Below are 19,102 nucleotides of genomic sequence, written 5' to 3' on the forward strand. Positions count from 1 at the left end.
TGATCTGCTAGGCTACATATTTTATGATTTAATTCCCTAGGCGCTAATTAACCTTTCTGTTTATTGTTTATGAAATGTCGGTTGTATGTTCCCAGTTGTGCCTACTTTTAATATATGTATATTTTTTAATTTAATGTATGCAATGTATTTTTTATTTCGTGTATTTTTCGTAATTTCAATACAGAGTTTCTCTTTTCTCTGGGATTCGATTTGGGCACTCCCCATGATCTGCTATATTTCTATATTTAATTTCCTTCCTGAATTACCTTTCTGTTTCTTGTTTATGAATTGTATTCTAATCTAAACAATGACAAGTAATTAAAAAACTCGCATACAAACTCGAAGCCAGCTCTTACTGTGTGTTGCCAGATTGTGTGGGATTCAGCGCTGGTGGTACTGCGCATGCGCGTGGGAAGCCTAGGGTAGGCCCTGCTGTTTTTCTAACTCTAGTTCAATCCTACACTGCCGTCTCAACCAAAACAAGGCGCAAGAAAATCCCCCTCCTGGACGGCAAATAACCGAGGTAAGGGCACAAGCGGGTTTGAAAGATAGCATTATTTTGAGAAGGAGCAGTGCAGCTCTAGTGTCTTATTCGTGTCGGATTTGTTTCAAGCGTTCTTGCGGTGAAAATACGGTGATGTGTTTTTTAATGCTTGCCTGGGAAGAATCCGAAGGCCCGGTGACCCACATTTGTTCTACCCTAGTGAGACAAGGGGAGTGTACGATGTTGCGCTGCCAAATGTTCGCAACCGATTTAAAGCCCGGACACCTCTTATGCATCGCATGATTTAGTCCCTGCAGACGCTATATCTCTGTGGTTTCGCATTTTTAAACTTTGCTACTATATTTATCAGTTATGCACGCATAACCCCTGTTTATACTGATGATGACGCGCATTTGTCAGACTGTAAACTCGCGCTTCTCCAGGTCATATTTTAATCTGTATTTCAATGAACATATTGATCAAATAACTCGCTCTGAACGGTTAAATGAGTATTTAATTAATCGTGAATCTGCTGTTAATTGTAGCACCATGCAGCCGGACGCTTTCGCTGGGATTGCGACTCTGAGGATGGGAATTAAATCCAATTTAAGCTGACCATTTTATCGCGGCTCTAGCAGAGCAACCTGTAGCGAGCTTGGCTGAATATATCCTTTTAGTAACCACAGCGTGGAATAACCAGCCACACACAGGATTAGTTAACATCTCGGAGATTTCGGTGTTTATTTCAGCCTAGCATGTCGTTCGACTGTTTAACTATCATGCGTCCGGGGAGTGAAGCGACAAAAAAAGAAGATAGTACCGGTAATTAATTGCATTGATTTAAACTGGTCGTAGTGCACATTTTGCGTGCATGTTTCTGTTAGGGCTTTGAGTTTGACGAGAATAAAAAGGTAAAATCGAGATATCCACTGACAGCATGCCAGAGGTGTTTCGGTTTCTATGTGAAGGTGAATTAGGGTTATTTGGCGTTGAAGATGTAGGCTATCTCTTATGGACGGTGACATACTGGAACTGATTACCGGTTACCCCCGTTACGTTTTATATTTGGTGTATGACATGTCTATAAGCGAATGCAATTGTTGTAACATAAAAGCGCCTTGCTGTGTGTCATAACGGCGCGTGCCTAAATGTCTAAAATGTTGTCTTGGTTGCCAGCTGTCTAGATTTAGTCTATTTCACTTATTTCCTCTCACTAATGAACTGATTAATGATTTTTAAATTGAATTAAGCGTTTTCGACTTCCTCAGTTGTAATGTCTGTCATAGGCTACACGTTGATTGTGACGTCTGGAAATTAAGTCTTAGTTCTTGAATATTAATTAGGCAGGCTAATGCACAAAATGTATGCAATTGTAATGTAAAAAAAAAATTGCTGTTACGATATATAAATAAATAGTGATGTATTAAACAGGGTCAGTAGCAGAATATTTGGTACGTTGCTATTAAAATTTGATATTGCATTAAGCATAACCCCTGTTTATAGGATGAGAGGGGGTTATTCCTAATGTTATGTGACAGTGCAAATGCCCAGAAATGCATTTTCTCCCCAATGTAAAATAATTCTTATCATCTTATCACAGAGTAATTTAGATTTTACTTTCCCATATTTCCCACTGTTGGTCCTGGGATTTTGTAGATCAGTGGATACATCCATGGCTCAGCATTTAAAGACAAAATATGATTTATTGACCAACACTGATAACATTTTCCCTTTGAGTTCAAGAGGTTCAATGTTCTAATACTTCCTTATTTAACTTTTTATTTTAATAAATCAAAAGTGCCACTGTATGTCAGTGCTTATCATGAGCATGGACACAAATGCATTGTTAAAAATTACATATAGCATCTGAATTTTAATATAAGATGTATATCCCACCTGGCACTGTTAATTGCGCCTTTGTTTTTAGGTTAGCTCTGGATATGGCGTGTTAGTTTATCATCCGGCATTTCTTATCTAAAAAGCTTGTGTGTACACGTGAGTTATGAATAACACTCTGTAAATAAATGCAACGACCACATGATCCCAATAAAAAGAATCCCAGAAAACAGGTTGTTTTTCACCTTCACAATGTTGTTCAACAGTCATTCACTTTAAGACTGTGGTGGAGAAAGTGTTTTTCTTTGGTGTTATTTCATAGTGGTGGCACTTTATTCCCCTTATTGCACCTTAATAACCAAGAATACAAAATGTTTTACTGTCATGACTCATGATATTAATATCGGATCTCCTTCAAACTGTCTAAGAAATGTATTTGTTATGCCAGTGGTACCAAGCACAGTTTCATTCTAGTAACTGTGTTTTGTGTTTTTTTTTAAGCGATGCCTTATTGTTATGCTATTGAGAAAATCAAAAACCTGCTTCCTATGACTTTTTCAGTGACTTTGTGGTTTATTTGAGTTGTTTGTACTGTATATCCCCATTGTAAGAACCTTTACATTTTTGAAGTTGGTGTCAATGAGGGCATTCAGGAACAAGTCACTTGCAATGACACCGCAGCAAAGTCATGCCCATCTGACTTAACAGGTTTGGCTGATATTACTTTTGGCAGAATGTGCAAATCTCTTATAACCTTGCACCCTACTTTTATCATCTGCAAGTGTGTTCGCTTTGGCTCAATTGTTAGTTTACAAAACCAAACCAGTCTCTGGGTTTTGTTTTGATGTATTAAAGGTATGCCACTCAAAGTGTAAGGTCAAGAATATTAACAAGAAATAAATGAGGTGTGTGTTTTATGTTTAGTAAATAAACTGTAATTTTAGAAGGAAAGGCAGGAGGGCACAGGAGGTGCAGGTCACTGAGTGCATAATTCGTATTAAGACCTTTCAGTGGTTTGCCATGCATACTGTACCCTCTTGGATTCTTGTATCATTTGACACTATTTTCTGATATTAGTACTGTGGTTTTAAAGGATTCAAAGTGGTCTTTGAGGTGATTGGCTTACAAAAAACCAAAAAACCAATAAGCAGCAAGACTGAGTTGATCAACTCATAACGACTTAAACGGATCATTTACCCAATAATTATATATATTTTTAAAAACGAAAATATTGTCATAATTTACATACCCTTGTGTCGTTCCAAATCTGTACGAATTTCTTTTTTCTGTGAAATACAAAAGAGGATATTTTGAGAAAACTGCAGTTGTTGTTCTTTTTGTCCGTATATGGAAGTCAATTGTGACCAAAACTGTTGGTTACCGACAATCTTCAAAATATTCCCTTTTATATTCCACAGAAGAAAGTAAGTCATACAGGTTTGGAACAAGTGAATAATGATAAAATAAAAATTTGTTTGGGTAAACTATCCCTTTAACTGATTGTGTTAACACAGATTGTGTTAACAATAATGTTGTGTTAAGGCCGTCAGTGTGAGTGAGTTTAGCGAAAGAGTCTGCACGAGAATTAAAGCGGAAGTGAAGAATTACTCCGAAGCGGCACAAACAGAAGGCTGATCCTACCCGAGCAATCCAAAACGTGAAACAATTTGATCCCTTAAAACTTTGGTCACCAAAATTACATATTTAAACGTTTTTAGCCCTGCCTCCACTCACTCACACCAGCTCAGAGATCCACTCGTTTACGATCACATGTTGGCGTGATTGGTTACAAGGTAGTTTGTGACGTCAGAAACACCAGCGATTTCAAACCGTGATTTTGAGACTGTCTTTGTTTCACTGCAGTTTCACTGCAATGGTGTTGACTTGTGAATTTGCAAATGGTTTATCTTAAAGCATATTAAAAACAGCACATAGACATATACAAACAACATTAAAACCTTGTTTTTCACCACAGGGGGACTGTAAACATCTTACTTCAATAAAAGAAATGACAGTTGTCCAGTTCTTAGCTAGTGAACAGTTGCCGTATTTGGTTCATTAGCTAAAAGTTGCAGTTTAGTTCATTTAAATTAAATTAGAACAAAACAACAGACTGGCAAAATGATTTATTCATAACATAAGGATAGAGATTAAGATATAGTATAAGTCGTGTAGCCTACTACTTAAAATGTTGTATTTGAGGTGAATTCCTCACAGAATTCCTCGAAATCTAGAGCTGGTCTAGAACGATAGAAATCATTCACCATTCTTGATTATGTTTATACAAGTCTGAAGAGGTAACTTGTTATCAAACCTAATTATTTAAAAACAAATATTAATATATAATTTGGCCTAAATGAAAGTCAAAAATGTTTGTTTATTAAAGAAGAAAATTACATTGAGAGCACTTCATAAGTGGAAGTTTTGATCCGAATCATTTCTGTTACTCATTATGAAGAACTTCTCAAAGAAACGAGACTTTGAAATCTCATTAGGTAGTCCTGTGCACAATGGCGATCAAAGTTTTCCTGTTGCATTATTGTTAAATGCCCCCCAAATCATAGTTAATGTTTAGCTTTTGTGAGTAAGTCTTTATAATACAGGGAAAATTGTTATGGGTGATGAACTGTGTGGTTTGGGATATGGAGCCTGGGCATAAATGCAACCATTGTAGTAGCAGAAGTAAACCAAAGCCATCCATACGGAGTGGTCAGTGTGCCCTGGCAGGACTCTTAAAGCCTTGTTGTTCTGGTCAGTTGGTCTTGAGGCCAGGGTCATGCTTTCTGACGTCTAAGGAATATCTCATTGGTTAAATGTTCACACGTAAGGAATAATCTACAAATTGTTGTCTAACTCTTGGGATATAATGTGATTAGATTTTTTTTTAAATCACGGTTTCCACAAAAATATTACGCAGCACAACTGCTTTCAACAATGATGATAATAAGAAATGTTTCTTGAAATCACAGGAATAAATTAAGGTTTAAAATACATTAAAATAATAAATAAAAAAACTGTTATTTAAAATTGTAATAATGTTTCAGAGTTCTGTATTTCTGATCAAATAAATGCACCCTTGATGAGTATGAGAGACTTCTTTCAAAAACATTTTTAATAAAAAATCTTGCCGACCCTTACCGAAGATAACATCTAGATAGTTTATCTAGTGAGATGCTGTGGTTTAATTTCTCTTTTCCAAACCTGAAACATTAGTTCCTTAAAAATATAATTTTCTGGCCACCCAACAAGAGAACAACAACAGATCTTGATTAACCTATTTGATCTACAAAGATACCTTACTTGGAAGGCCTTACAGAATACGCAGCCGTGACACAATACCTTTCTGATCTTGTCAGCTCTATTCAAACACACGATTCAGACATTTGGTTAAATGTTTATGGTGCTGTTTATATCTGGACAGCATGTGTTCAGTAATAAAATAAGTATAGGGAATGTAGAAATGTAGTTTTACAGTAAGATTTGATTAACATTAGTTAACATTAACATTAGTTTATCATTAGGTATCATAAACTAGTAATGAACAATTTATTACTGCATTTTTTTTTATATGTTAATTTTAATTGTTCTTTCATTTTTTTATAGCTATTGATATATTTTTATAATTTGTAATATTTTTTATTCATATTTGTTCTTAATACATTCATGTTAACCTATACAACTTATAATGGTAAATGTATTAATATGTGTTGAAATTTACATTACACTAGATGAATAAATGCTGTAAAGTATTGTCCAATACACATGATACAAGCTAACTGAAGTTTAAAAAGTTGAGGTGATTGGCTTACAAAAAAAAGACCCAATAAGCATCAAGATTTAGTTGATCAACTCATAACAATGACTTAAAGGCATAGTTTATGTATATAAAATGTATAGTGTTGCCAAAATGTCTGGAAATAGATTACAGTTTTTTTTTTTTTTTATTGCTTACACACTTAAAGTGGTACATGAGGCCCACTCAGTGAAACCATTCACTCATCATGTTTTCAAAACTTTTTTCGGAAATAAATAATTTGTACCCTCTTGAATTTCTGTTTATAGTGTAAATATACCTAATTTGATCATGTAGAAATCAAAACTCAATGTTGAAGATTTTCACCCTAGCATTTCTGTTTATTTTGTAAATATATGCTGACTGACTACATATAAGTCATCACCTTTATTTCTATAGCTCTATACAATACAGATTGTTTCAAAGCAGCTCTAACAAGCCAATAGTGTCATTATTCAGCTCCGTTCAATAACTGTGGGGCAACCAATGGCAATAATAACATTACATATCTTATGGTTTTTCCCTCTCTTTTCTGTCTTTATCTTCATAATGTCTTTAGTCTTTGTTCCTAAACTTACCTTGAAGCTTTTTTCTCTTTGTGCCTTCAGTTTATTTATAGTCGGATTTGTTTGTGTACTTTGGCCACTTGTTAACATTGTCAATTGTGTTGTATTATGGACATTTTTAAAACCATATGCTTGTGAGGTCGGCAGCTCTCAGATGTTTGCTTTTCTTTTTGAGAATGATTTTGGGTCAAGAGGCCTTCTGAGCTCTTGTTCTCTTGCATGCCCGCCATTTCATAAGACTCTCTGAGATTGTCTTTCCTGCAGTGCCAACCAAATTACATTTGCTTCAGCCCACATAGATGCCAAACCCTCAAAGAAAAATTAACTTTCCATTTACAGATCTTCAAATGTCTAGTGCCCATGTCCTATCAACTTGTGTCAGTCATAGAGCGAAGGGAATGATAGTTTCCATTCAGCTTTTTGTGTTTTGATGACATGTGATAGTAACGCAGGAGGCTTGTTTTCCGTACTGCTTCCCATTCCCTGGCAGATGATGAGTTTAATTTCCGATCTATTCAGAAAAGTAAAATTTCCACTCACACTGTAATTTTATTGGGTGGTCCAGGGCAGGCTTTTCCACAATTATCCTACATTTCTCTCTCTGTGTTTTAAGGGATAAAACTGGAGTCGATATCGGTTCAGTTTGGCTGTCTCAGGGGGACGGTATGACCCGATGCTGGGCACCAACCTTATGTCCAGAGGGACATGTGACTGCATTGTGGGAGAGTGGGTTGGAGTGACGAGTCCTTTTGGATGCCCAGAGCTCTAAACATCCACCCACTCCACCAAACCCGCATGTATGCATGCCTCCATCTGCTCGCTCTGCGTTTCACATCGGACTCTGCTTTCAGAAGGCTGTGTTGTGTGTAAGATCAGAAGCATGTTATGCTTAAAGGCACCATGCAATCACAATTCTTATTTTTTATGGAATATTTAATATAAATGATTTATCCATGCAAATCATTATTTATTTTTAATTCATGTCCCCTCGTAATCTGTAACCAAAATTACTTCTATGTTTATTGGCATGTTTACAACCTGCCACTCACATGAGATCACAACAATAGCAAACGACAATGATCCAATCAATTCCCGATGGATAAAACCAAGTCCCGCGGCCGCCCTACATTTTTATTCTTGTTCTAAAAGTTGTTTTCATTTACGTCACAGAAGGGAAAAGGGCGTAACTTCTGTTTCATGCCAATTTAAATGTTGACAATCAAGCCAGTTTTGTTTAAAAGTTGCGATGTAATTGAAGTAGCGATAAATCCTTTCTTTCGTTTTGTGACGGACATCTGAGTGAAACGGATTATTGAAAAGAAAAAAAGAGTTTGGCTGGGACACTTCATCAATTGTTGATTAAGCCGGGGACACACTTAAAAGACTGTAAGGCCGATTATGAATGTAATTTGATACGTCTGATCTTGCCCAAACGCGCGGAGTCATAGACAGTTACGTTCAGTCGGTGTTCACAGTCAGCGTTTAAAACCTGCTCCAGTCGTTGAAAAGTCTGTAAGTGTGTTCAGTTCAGTCTTAGAATGTTTCTGCTAGTCGGTTAGTGTGTCCCCGGCATTAGATGGAGGCAGATCTGAATGCGAGCTTGCATTTGATTGTAAGAAAGGCAGGTTTATGTGGCCAAACTGCGTGTCATAGTCTGTCAATGATTTCTTTCTTTTTAATTTTATATCTTGGTTACATTTGAATTATCTTCATATCAATGGCTCAATAAAGCAGTTCTATCTTTGCCATTCTAAATTTGATATATGACTGCTTTTTTGGTTCGCTATAAGCAGTTGTTTGAATGATCAGATGCATGGAGTTGAATGCTGTAAACCAGTTGGCAAGGATCCAACACACAAAGCCTATATGCTTGTAAATCAAAGATGGCATATTGCAGAGGAATATGAGTCATGTTTTTATCCATTTGGGTCATTGTTGGTTTCCCAGCTAGGGTTTGGCTTTTTGTCATTTGAAGACAAACATTTTTATTATGAGAATATTGTAAGCATTTAGCTTTCACACAGATTCATGAGCTGAAAATGAATTGCGAGTTACTTCCCTGTTGATGTGAAGCTTAATTGCTGTGTGAGTGTAAACATGAGTTAAACCACCTGGGTCCATATAATAGCAGTGTTGTTACTATTAGCAAAATTCACTTAAAAAGATATAAGTCGACAAGATGTTTACATTTTCAGTCAAATCAAGTTTATTTGAATGGAGCTTTTCAAAATATAGCTTTTAAAGCAGCTTTACAGAAATGTTTGTCTCATTGTTTCTTAAGGCCCTATAGTGAATAGCTTTAAACAATTTTTATTGACCGCTTTCACAGTAGTTGCTAAGCTATTGCTAATGTGTTAACAGAGGTTTCCTAGGCCATACATCTTGTTACAGTGTTGCTAGGTGGTTTCTGAGGTGTTGCGAGTGGTTGCTGGATAGTCTAATTATGACACTAATTATGACTAAATGGCAAAAGGCCTGGTCTACATAGATTTATTTATTTTTTCTGGTCAAGAAATGCCTACTTTAAAGATCAAACAAACGGTTCTTTTTTACATGGGATGGCTTCTAAAATAGATTGTACCACAAAAATTGATGGGCATGGAAAAAAAAAAAACCTTAAATAATAGCACAGTTATTATCTGATGTTTTTAGTGTCTCAGAGCAACTCTATTTGCAGCACATGCTGCTTCAAGCAAACTCGTCTCTGCATCTGCTCTGAGTTTGGGTCGCTTTGGAACGCAACATGTTCCAACTATCTTTCTATAATTGTAATGCAAAGCGCTTATAAACCTGCTATTGTCAACAAAAGAGAAACTTTAAAGACTAATTCACACTGCATTGATTCCGGCCAACGGCATTGGAGATGTTTGTCGGATCAGTGTGTTACCTCTGTCTGCGTCAGTTGCCATTTGTCGGCGCCTGTTTTTGATAAACTCGAAATCTTTAATTAAAAACGTTAACCTCCCCTCCACCTCAAAATGATGTTATCTTCATGATGATGTTTTCTCGGCGGAGTTTGGGACTAAATATTCGCCACAACTGAACTGACTGCTAACTGGCATTTAGATCTGCCTCCATAGTTAGCAACACCCAGCTTACTGCTATCCAATAAATTCCAGAAGGATGAAATCCCGCCCTACATAATTTTTCTCATGTTTTGGGGAAATGTCCTGCCCCTCCATAACTGCAAGTGTAAATATTGAGGATGGCGTCAATTTCAGACCAATTCAAGCCCGATTCAGACCCTGACAATGTTAACGAACAAGAGGATCGTCCAGAACGGATTTCATGCACAGACTTTGCAAGCACTGATTTCACAGGACGTAGAGTGGTATGTTTTTTGTAATTTTCTTATACATTATAGATACTTCTATTTACGATATACGATGTTATCCACCATTTAATCATGATATTTGTCGGAAAACTAAGGTAATACAAACCTCAGTCGGTAAAAATAACCATGGTTAATTTTCCTAAGGAGCGGTGAGCCGTCTTACAAAAACGAGAGCTTACAAAAGCAACAGAAAACAAGCTGTTCTCCATGAAATGTGCAGCACACAGATAAACGGTGGGGTTATAATGTTCAGAAACGGTGTTTTAAATAAGTTCTAACCACTCTAAGTTTGTCAGCCTTAGGAAGGTCAAACAAATGAGTTTTGGAAATGTTGTGGAAAAAGCAGTGTCTCTTTGACATGGCCACAACACAGTGACTTCTCTAATGCAGCTCAACCAGGCCTCGTCCCCCTTTTTGCTTATTCTGTGGGTGGGGATTATTTAAATGAGTACCATTTTGACTTCATAAGATCCGGAAAAATCGCATTGTAGCCCAAACAAGTCGTTTGTTGTAATTCCTGGAAAGTGGATTCTGTTAAATAAAATATCTCCCTTTGGAGTGGACTTTGATCTTTGTAACCTTGCAGATCTTTTTTATGCTCAAACAGCAACATTACAGACTAGCTAAAGTTTAAAAAGTGAAAAAGCATAATAGGACACCTTTAATGGCTCCCTGCTGTTTTCCACCAAAATAAAAGTTAGATGGTTTAATGTTTGAAATTTGTAAGAAATTAAGATAGCCATAAATATTTTATTTTACAGTAGTACTGTAAAGTATTATTATTATTATTATTATATTTGTTATTTTGTAGTGAAATATGACAATAATAAACTTTCTCTTTTTTTTTCTTTTTATTATTATTATATATAGTCGTGATAGTCTCAGTTATTGAGAGATAAGCACACATTTTTTGTCCAAATTGTGCAGCCCTACAAACAAGCACAGCAAACCTGGAGCTTTTTTTTATTATCTCATTTTAAACCGCAATAATTTTTTATCAGAAAAATCACAATTCGATTTTTGCCCCAAATCGTGCAGCTCTAAGTTAACTTGTTAGTAAGTGCTTCAAACAAAACTCTGATGCCACTAATTTGGTAATCTGGCAAATTTAGTGATTATTTCATCCCTCAAAAGTGCTGATTGTGACAACCAGTTAAATTTACTCTCAGCTTTTGTCTGTCCTTGTTACCGTCTCCCCAGGACAAATGGATTTTGTTGTAGTATTCGGATAAAAACTGAAAAAGGAATACATGTACTTGGGAGTGAACCTGATCCTTCTGTTTTACCCGCCAGTTGTCAGCTCTTGTTCTTCAGCGCTAAGAATTCCCCTTTGGGTTGGACTCAATTTATGTTTAGAGGCAAAAGGAGTAAGAGCAAGATGTTTGCATGGAGGGACAGTAATTTCTCAGTGCAACGGGAGCCCCATGATTTGTGTGTGTGTATGTGTGAAGACTCAGAATGACCCAGATGTTTTAGTTGTGATTTCATCTCTAATCAGAACCTCTGGGAAGTGTGGAGAAGCTAGCGGGTGGACGCAGAACTTTTCTTAGAACTAGACATAAGGTCTGTTCACTTACACAGCAGCACACCGCATATATAACCCGTGACCTGGTGGTTTGTTGACATTTCGCTGCAGAATAATAGTCAGCAAATTGTGATTGGACGCATTTAAATATTCTTAAAGCTAACATTCACACACACCCAAAATCTTGCAGAGAGTGTGCTGTGGTTAAAGTTACATGCATTCAAACAGTTTCTTTTGTTCTTTTTGCTGTTGATATAGTCATTTATTTCTAAATGTCAGAATAAGGTAGTGGATACACCTGATGTAAGCTGAGTGCTTAACAATTTATTTTTGCCTTTGCAGGGTTGGATTGCCATTGCCATTGGATTGGAGTTACTTTGTTTGGAATTAAAACGCTCAATGACAATCTACAAGAGCCCTTCTGCAACTTTTCCAACCTAAAGAAGGTAAGGTGGAAATGGTGAAATATTCTTTTAAAAACAGTTTGACAGTCCCCAAATGAAGATAATGCAAAGACATTTGTTGTTTTTGGCCATTGCATCACGTCCATGGTATGTTAGAAAGAGTTCATGTGTCCTGTGTGAATGGCTTCTTAGTCATTTTGTGCTACCTTTATTTTGTTATTATGATATGACGGGCTGTGTGCTTATGACGGTGTTGTGATTTTCATGTTGACTGCACTCCAATATTGCTAAGGGTCTGACTCACTTAATAGCTTAATACCCTGCAAGCCCCAGAGATGAAACTACAAATGGCTGAACTGGAGATGGAGCATAGCGTTGATTTGAAAGGAGGATGTATTATTCGGTTAGATATACAGTTCGGCTTTGAACGAGAATGGCAACCATTCTTTAACTGAAGTGAAGAGCAAAAGAGTTTTATTTTTAATGTGTGATTAATCTAGTTCATTTTTTTTTTTATCAATTGACAGCACTAATGTATATGTTGCAAACAGTCGCTTAATATTTTTGTGGAAACCCTGATCTTTTTAAGGATACTTTAATAAACATTTAATAGAAAGCTAAAAAGAACAGCATTTATTTGAAATATAAATCTTTTGTAACAATGTTAAAGTCTTTTTAACCAATGTAATGTATGTAACCAATTTGACCAATGTAATGCATTCTTGCTGTATAAAAATATGAATTACTTGAAAAAGAAATCGTACTGCACTGAAAAAAAAACAATAAAATGCATATTATTGATGCAAAATGCATGCATATTTTTAAAGTAAATTTCACATATGGAATTAAGTAAACTCTATTTAACTAAGTTAAGTGAAAGTAACAAAGAAAATAAGTGATTTTAACCTGGCTAGTAAAATGTTGATTAATATATATATTTAGTTTAAGATTCCCTCGCAATACATTTCTCTCAAACAATATACCATTGAATTAAACCACACTTTTAAAGTATAAATGATACAACAGTGTAAATACAGCTGGAAAACAGTGAAAAATCAACCTTTGCCCAGTGCATGATGGGAACACCAGTATCAGAAAAGTTGAGTCATTTTACTTAATTTTATAACGTTGATATTTACGCTTTCACTTCTACATACTTGAATTGAGTACAAATATAGATTTTGCTTAGTTTTTTTTAAATTATTGCCTGAACTAACTTTTTCATGTAAATAAAAAAAAAAAATATATATATTCTGTAGTATTTACTTCACCACTAAATAATTTGTATCAGTGTGACCTCAAACTTTATCAGTAGTACCAAACATTCCTCTGGCATAAAAATAAAGAAATAAATAAAAGAAAAAAATTATATTATGCACTTATGTAAAAAAAAAAATGTGTAAACTTCAGTACATATGGATGATGTTACATTTAAAAAAAATATATAGTTGGTTATGCAAACGAGTATCCATTTGTATCCTTTGTACAAATTTTTATTGATTGCACACAATTAACTTAAAACTGTGACGAAATGTACAAGAATTATTGCATTCATCCATTTTAATAAGTTAAATCAAACATACAGCAGAAATGTAGTTTTTTGGAGTGTACCAGTCAAAAAGATCAAACTTGCCTACATTACAAACCTCATGAAAGAACTGAAATCATTGTGGTTAACAAACTTAATTCAGCAACATGCTTTACAAGGAAACATTGTAAAGGTCCATTTACATCCCGGTGCTGCTGCAGTGGGAATGCTTTTCACATTATTATTCAATTTTCGCACAGCTTTTTTGTTTTGTTTTTCAGACCTACAGTGTAATTTGCATGAAGATGCCATGCTTGCATTTGTAAGTGATGTGTATTGCGCTAAGCACTGCTTCTGTATTTTCATGTGGATCGATGTGGCTGCAGGCTACAGTCCTGATTTGGGATTCGGAACTGAGAAAAAAACCTTCCCTTGAGATCCCACACACACACAGTTTCCCGTGATCTCAGTGTCTAGGCTTCAGCCCACCTCACGTCACACTTATTTCTGTGTTTTTCTCTCACTAAGAGGAAAAGGGGTGATTGTGCACTAGGGAAAAGTGAGGAATTGGAGAGGCCGTATGACTCGGCAGAAATCGCCTGCAGCGTGTCGTTTTTGAAGCCAAAACACTGTATTATAGCTCTGAGGATGGCATAGCTTTGCTGACGACAGCCCTTCATGTCTGTGGCAAGCCTGTCAGCTGTATGCTAATTTTATATTCTGGCCACTAAAGACCTGCAGGATATTTACACATCATGTAAGTTTAGCCTGGGTTGGGTATATACGGTATGCTAATGGTTCTCTGAAAGGTTCTGACCACTGTGTGGAAAAAACAAAGGCTTTGCAGTTGCCTTCATTTTTATCGGGAAACTGATGAGAAATTCTAGCCTGGCAAGCCAGACCTACATCAAGATGTTAGGTCTGGCAACTCACCATAGACACGGCTCAATCCGAGGGGCGGGATAAACGGCTGTCTTTCAAATTCCCTCTGCACGCAATAGGACAGCGCTTCAACCAACCAGAGCGTTTTCCCAACAGCGAAGCTAACGTTAGTTGATAGATTCAACTTTTGGCATATCTGGCCGGCAAAACTACGAACACATCTTCCTTTTTTAAGAATGACTTAAGTGCCGTTCTTTGCTCTTTTCTCAAAGAAAAACTTAACTCCAAGTCCTCCAGAGTCGCGGCCAAAGCCGATTCAAAAGAGTTTTCCAGCAGCAGCCGCCATTCTTTGTTTTCAAGTAGCGGGGAACCGTCGCAACTCTGTCGTCGTTATGTTAAGCCCGCCCCGCCTACTCTATACACGATGTGATTGGCCTGACCTAATTTAGGTTTTTCCAGCTCGAAAGTCAACGGAGAGTTGCTAGACTACCCTGGCTGCAAAATATATTTTGCTGCCGCTAGGGTGAGTCTGGATTTCTAGGCTAGAGAAATTCTAAAGATTTGGCAAATATTCCTAAATATTTGGTAATAAAAAGCACAAAAGATTTTTTTCACCTAACAATTGAATTAAGAGCTAAAAGAAAACTGTAGTAGATATAGAAAATAAATAAATAAATAAACCGGGGCAATAAGAACTAATCACACTCCTATAAAACCAGTTCACACAACTTTTTTATTTAGTATTTAACACATTCTCTGCCCCTAAATGTGCATGTCTTCATGAAATGTTGTTCATTACCTTTTCCGATTAAATGATCAATTATGTGAATACAACACTTAAGGTTCTGCTGTATTCGGAAAAGTACCGTTGCGACTGCACCAATTAATGGCCAAACATAGAGCATCCTGTGGGTTGACATTTTAGACGATTCAATTACATTTGCTCAAAAATGTGGGGTAACATTTTTGTTGTCCAGTTAGTCCTCTTCCAACTGGAAGTTGTTAAAGGGATAGTTCACCCAAAAATGAATATTCGGTCATCATTTACTCGCCCTCAATTTGTTCCAAACCTGTATGAATTTCTTTCCTCTGAATTCTTTCCTCTAAATACTACAACAAAAAGTCGATGGGGTTCCCGACATTCTTCAAAATGTCATCTTTTGTGTTCAGCAGAGGAAAGAAAGTCATACAGGTTTGGAACAACTTGAGGGTGATTTGAATGATTTACAGAATTTTCATTTTTGGGTGAACTATCCCTTTAAGGTCTGAAAGTATAAGCCATATGAGTAAATGTAAATGTTCAGATTCAGTGTATTGGTTCACTGTCTTATTTTTGTGATTCTGCTCCCTGTATGTGTATTTCCTAGCATGTAAAGAATAAAATAAGTATTTTAGAGCTCTTTAGCAGGAGACTGACATTATTTTTTTTATTTGGAGTATTTTTTTGGTTTTGGAAAAACTTGGATAAACAACATTTTAATCAAGCTCAGTAGTCTTGGATCCCCAAGTTTGTACTACTTTGAAATGTCAATTAGTTAAGATATTCACATGCATTTAACATTCTTTTGCTCTTTTTGCATAATTAAATTATTAATCATTTAATTGCACATTTTAATTGAAGTACTTAACGTTTGATTAATTTAGTTGATGCTCTTACCCAAAGCAACTTTTAAATGAGGAATGCTTTTGCTTGTGTTTTTGCTTTCATGTTTCATGCTGAAATTCTGAAATTTTGTTCCTTTGAGCCATTTCCGTTATGAAACTAGGTCGCGTTTTTGAGAAAAGTCTAATTCTGAAGATTTGACTGGAGATAAAACTGCTTGATTATGCTAGTGGTTGTTTTATTCTTAATTATTAATAACATTTTTTAAAAAAGCGACTAGTAGCTGAATCAAGCGGTTTCCCTTCCATTCAGATATTGTGTGTGTTTTTGTAGGATGTTATATGGTGTGTGTGTGTGTACATACCATAGTTATATTATAGTTAATTCTGAGAAAAGTGCGAGGAGAACATAATGGATTACAACTGTAAATCTGGTGCTTGTAAATCTTTATGATGTTTGTTTTCAAGCGTTTGTGCTGACAAATTGCGCTAGTAGTTTTTTGTGTGTGTATCAGTCATTATTTTGCTTGATTTTTGATGTCTTAAATATGGCAGTTATAAATGATTAGTGGATTATTCGGCTCCCCTTGATGGCTATTGTTTATGTATTTGCATGATTGTGCAGTTTTTGTGTGTCATTCAGGCGTAACAGGTGAGCAAGGGAGAGGAAATAGGATGTTTGTCTGCGTTTGACCTGTGGACACAATCAGCCGCCTTTAGACTGGGAGAGGCTCACGTGAGCTTGGCTATAACAATATACAGAAGCAAACAGGTACACACGTGAGGCCTTTAACCTGAATCACACAATGACTAATGTTATTTTAGTATTTATGTACTATTAAAGTATCAAATTAATATATCTTTTATTTTTATTGTCAGTTTTCATTTTCATTTTATTTGAAGTTTTAGTAATTTTAGTACATCTATTTAAACATACTTATTTCAGTTGGTTGCGAAGACATTTCTTATTTTTAAAAGGGAACTGTGACAATCCGTAAACATTAAAATACTCACTATTTTCAAAAGTATAGGCACAAGACATAAGAGTTAACATGATTTTAGTGTAAAAAACAAACACATAATGCCTCAAATGCTGCTGGTTGAGCTGATTCATGTACTAAACTAGGAATATTCCTTTACTATTTTTGTTTTGTTGATTTAACAATACATTAGTTAGTTGATCTACCTGAAAAGTGTAAACTCTGTGACAATATCAAATCATTGCCATTTTTGAGTATCACAACCAGCTCAACACTTCATTGCTCAACCAATGGTGTGAGATTGGAGCGGGACTATCTCTTTGACCGACCAATGGCAGATGGGGGGAATGTTCGGGGAAACCTGTTTCTGATTCTGTTTTGGAGGCATTAGCTTTCCTTAGTATGCCGGTCCATATGCTCATAGAGGTGAATAAATCTATCACCTGCACAAACAGACCCAGATTTTCTTTGTAAGTTCCAGCAAATCTGTTTTAATGAACAATTTTGAGATCTTTAGAAGTCACCTTATTTTGCCTCTAATCCTCCTTCCATTCTCCCGTGCTCTCTGCCTCCCTCTGGCTGGGATCATGGCTGACCCACTTGGCGTCAGTGCCAGCGGCTGGCTCCTCGCCGTTCCTCTGAAAGACCAGACCAACAGCCGCAGCAACTTCACCGTGGGGCCTCCTGCCAGTGGCGGTGTGAGGCCCTGCCAGTGGAAAGCAGTATTGCTCAGACATTTTCCTGTCTGCAAACTGCTGGACATTCACACTAACAAAGGGCGCTTTTGTGAGATCCAGGCACAGGGGCTTGAGGTTGACTGCAAGCCCACAGAAGGGACTCTAACCCTGGGAAATCAGGGTGTGGTGTAATAAAGTGTCCTGGAGGAAACAAAAATGACCTTTACTTGGTGATTATCGGCACAGAGATAAGAGATGGCCACGAGTACATGGACATAACAACAATAATTGATAATGAAAAACACATCCCAACTTATTTTTGTTGAGCTTGAAAACGTTTCAGCAAAAAGTCTAGCATCTATACACAGTGTCAAATGGAGCCTCATTTTATTATTATTTTATTTTAGTTTTTTTAGTTTTTTTGTTTTTTTGTGGCATCGTACTTTGCAATTCGAATGGGTTAGAACCTGGGGAGTGGCAATTTGTGTCTGAACAGAAGACACAAGTCTTCACTATCTTTAAGATGCAATGTCCAAAGATGTGCATATGATGCATATCCAAAAATAGTGCATCGAGAACATTTTTTTTTTGGTAAACCTGTATTGATGCATTGACAGCATTAAAATATCAATAGCTAACAAGCCAATAACTATTTTCATGGCGATTACGTGATAAATAGGAGTACACAGAGGCTCTCTCTTCTTTCACGTGGAAATCTTTTCCGCTTAATCACAATCCGTGGAGATCAGACTTGACCCACGGATGAAAACACACTGGAGAGCTGCTTTAGGTAGATAATGAAGTTGTACTTCAGATGAAATGAGACACTGACACTCTTTTTCATGTTTATGGTAAAGCTGCATGATTTTAAGCAATCTATCGTATAAAGTGCTCTAAATAAACGTGACATGACTTTAGAGTGCCGAATTGCAGAGCTCGTGCAAACTTATTGCAAACCACATTGCTATAACCAGATGTTTTTTCATGTGCTTTATTTAAAAGAATGCTTGTTGTTTTCTCAAATTTGTTGTTTGTTTATTTTGTTTTTGAGAGGAAAGCGCACAGCACATATTTACATATTCATCTAAACACTTCTCTCAGAAGTTTGTGCGCCGTCAGATGTTCGATAACAGTATATCGTGGATTCGAACTTTGTTTTACCCCAAGACGAAGAATGAAAAAGAACTTCGCTGTGAGTATATCGGGGCCTTAAATAATGACAGAATTTTAATTTTTAAAGGGGTCATATAATGGTACATGCACTTTTACAAGTTGATTGTACTGAAATGTGTGTTGGCAGTGCCTGTACACAACCATCATAAAATGATAGAAATCCATCCAGTGTTTTTTTTTAAAATCTTCTTATGTTTCCCCCCATCTCAAATCAAGCTGTTCGATATTGTGACGTCACAAAATCGACGCCCCTCCCACAATTGCTGATTGACAGGAGCGTTTCAACACAGACCCGCCCTCACTCGTGAGCGAGCTGTC

The 19,102-nt window shown here is 36.4% G+C and overlaps 1 protein-coding gene across 4 annotated transcripts in view; it reads left to right on the forward strand.

The window, feature by feature from the left end:
- Positions 1–391: 391 nt before the first annotated feature.
- The window catches only part of clocka (clock circadian regulator a), a 64,120-nt gene continuing 45,409 nt past the window's right edge, over positions 392–19,102 (forward strand). For 3 of the 4 annotated variants that reach the window (XM_082147562.1, XM_082147564.1, XM_082147565.1), the window contains exons 1-2: positions 392–523; positions 11,881–11,984. The gene's annotated coding sequence lies outside the window, so the exon portion shown is untranslated. Of the gene's footprint in view, positions 524–11,557; positions 11,577–11,880; positions 11,985–19,102 lie in introns of those variants that run through there. The other variant, XM_082147563.1, reaches the window with a different exon arrangement.

This window comes from Leuciscus leuciscus, assembly GCF_965113295.1.
Source record: "Leuciscus leuciscus genome assembly, chromosome: 19".
In the NCBI taxonomy this organism is placed as follows: Eukaryota; Metazoa; Chordata; class Actinopteri; order Cypriniformes; family Leuciscidae; genus Leuciscus; species Leuciscus leuciscus.